Genomic DNA, 2908 nt, shown 5'->3' on the forward strand with positions numbered 1-2908 from the left:
ACTACTTGAGAACAGAGAAGCAAGAGACCCACAACTGCCTTAGAGATTATTTTATTTAACTAAACGCTCTCATTTCAACTGTCTCAATGTAAACTTATTCAATAAGCTAATTTTTAAATTTGCTAACAGTTTTTCATTATAACTGCAATATATTCCTTTTCAGAATATTTGAAAATCAAAGTAAAAAAATAACTATATCAACAAAAGGTAACTTCTACACATTGCTGGGAGGTAGAACTTTCTAGAATCTTCTGGGATGAAAGAATGAGGGAGGTTTACAAACCATACCAGTCCTCCTCCCACCCCTGCATCTCCCTACCATGCTGACTCTGAAGCAAATGTTCGGATCCCTCATAATTGTTACTATGTAAATTTTTCTCCAACTCCTCTTTTGTCCTATGCATAGTTTTATGTTGTTGTAGCTACAGTGTGGATATAATTTTGCACTGCTTTCTCACTTAAAATTATTATGTAGATCATAAATATTTTCATTTTGTTATATAATCCTCATAACTATAATGTTATTGCTGCATAATACATCCTCAAGTGGATTAGGTATAATTTACTTACCGCTTCCCCTCTTGTTATAAATCTAGGTTTTTTTTCCTTTTTTTTCACTAACATTTGGCTTTAGCCCTTTCAAGAGCTGATCGGAGATGCTATAAGTATGATGGATAGATACTAAGTAAGATGACTACCATCTTGGGTGTTGGTCAGTCCCGCTTTGGCCAGCATTTCACTCTCAAAAAGTATCTGCATTCAGATAATAAATTATGTGACCACCCTAGTAATAATCCCATTCAAACATAAAGGTTTTATGATAGCTACCTGGGATTTTGGCTACACCATTCCCAAATCACACTGGATGACCTCCCTGCTTCAGGTAGAAATGATCACTGTCGCTGCCACAAATGTTTCCCTGAGGCCTCCCTCACCCAAGTTCAGCTGACTATGGCAATGACTGTCACAGTCATTCTGGTGGGGGTTTTCTCACCTGCCAGGGGCTGATGTTGATACCCCACCCAGAGTCCTGGCTGTGCACTGTGCTGTCAGGGACAGCTGGTCAACCCAGACTACAAGGCTGGGAGGCAGGGAGGGGACCAGGGTGTAGGTCGCAGCACAAGGCTGAGCTGGGCCAGTTGTTGAGCATCTTTGGAACTCAGTTTCTTCCTCAGTACAATGGGTCACACAAAACTCGAGAGGGCTTCTGAGGCCATAAAATGAGAAAACGTATAATGCCTGCCCATACCCCCCAATGTCACCACCCACCGCATACCCCTCTTCTTGCAGATTAAATGAACTCACAGTACTTTACAGACAGACATCATCATCTTCCTTCTCAACCTATCCTTACAAAACAGAGCTGGACAAAATGAGGTCACCAGAAAAGCCCACGAGACCCAGACAAGGAGACCTTCAGTCAGTTGCAGCTGAGACTAGGTCACCACCACTGGTCCTGCCTGGACCCCTGATCTGCTCTGAGTCCTGCCCACCTGAACACAGCCTCCAGGATATGTACCTTTGTATACAGTCCTCTCTCCAGGGGACCTTGCCTCAGGGTGCAGGCACCTAGCTCACTGCCCCAAGCTGGTGAGGATTAGGCTAACACCTCTTTTTCCCTGTAGGCAACCCCAGAAAACTAAGCTCCAGACCCATTCGGTCTCTACTAGTCTCCGCAGTGACCTGAAGAGTTATTTTTCGCGGTGAAAATATTTAATAATTTGGAAAAATTGAAAATGATAAAGAGGCTTTAAAAAAAAAAAACCCGTGGTGGCACCTGAATAAACACGCTCTGCTGATGAACTCAGAGGCTTAAGTCTGGGAGAGCGGTGGAGTTTATAGTTTTTAGCCATTGAGGTTTATGGGGTAATTTCTCCAGTATTTCAAGGAGATGGACTCGCCTCTCACCATTGCGCAGTTTGGCCACGCACACTGGAACTTGAGTGGTAGCGCGCTTCCTGCAAACCTCTGAGCTTCACTGGTCTTCGGGTCGTCCCAGCGTCTGGAGCACTGAACAAGCTTTTTGCTTGAAATTTCACCAGATAAAAATAAGTTTCAATGGGTTAAAGGCAGAAAGGGAGAAGAGGGGTGGAAGCCTCCAGGTCGGAGGAGGATCCCCTTCCCTACCGCGGGCGATCCCAGGGTTAGCCACGGGTGCCGGGGACTCCGGGGCGGGGGGCGCAGAGGGGCCCGCCCTGCGCCTCGAGCACTCGCTGGCGCCAGCGCTGGATGCATTTCCCTGTTTCCGGCAGTTTTGGGAAAGACCCAAAAGGCAATGCTCAGCGGGCCTCTCCTCCCCTTTTCTGAACGCAGGGACCCCCTGGCGTGTGGGGCAGGAGGGGAGCCAGGCTGGAGGGGGTGAATTCGCGTAACGTTCACCCCTTAAAGTCATGACTCGAGAGGGCTATTCTTTAGGGGTTTTGCAGCGGGCGCGCTTCCCGCATCCTCCCCGCCAGGCCCTGATTACTGGATGGGTCTTTATGAAAGCGTCCCCGCTGCTTGTCCCCTAGTCTTGGGCCTGCGCCGGCCCAGGACTGCTGTGTGGGATACTGAGCTCCATCTGGTCCCAGGGAATCCATTAACAGGTTGCTTTCTACCCTTTCCCGACACCCCTTCCCCTCCGGCTTGCTCTAACGAGGTTAAAGGAGGTCGGAGGCTCGGGCCAGGGGCCGTGGCGAGCCCGGACCCCGGGCCGAAGGACCCTGAGCCCCTGCGACGCCCGTTAGTGCGCGCGCGCGCCCCTGCTCCCGCAGCCCCCGGGCCTCGGCTCGCTGGTGCGAAACGCTCGGCGCCGCGCCGCTACCCCGCGCCCGGCGCCCGGCCAGCCCGCCGCGCGCGGCTGTCTCCCCCCAGCGGCCGTGGCGTGTCGCCGCGGGAGCCGGGCGGCGGGCGGGCGGCGGGGGCGGCG

The sequence above is a fragment of the Mirounga leonina genome, unplaced genomic scaffold (genome assembly GCF_011800145.1).
Source record: "Mirounga leonina isolate KUSES-001 unplaced genomic scaffold, KU_Mleo_1.0 Mir_95, whole genome shotgun sequence".
NCBI classification, from domain to species: domain Eukaryota; kingdom Metazoa; phylum Chordata; class Mammalia; order Carnivora; family Phocidae; genus Mirounga; species Mirounga leonina.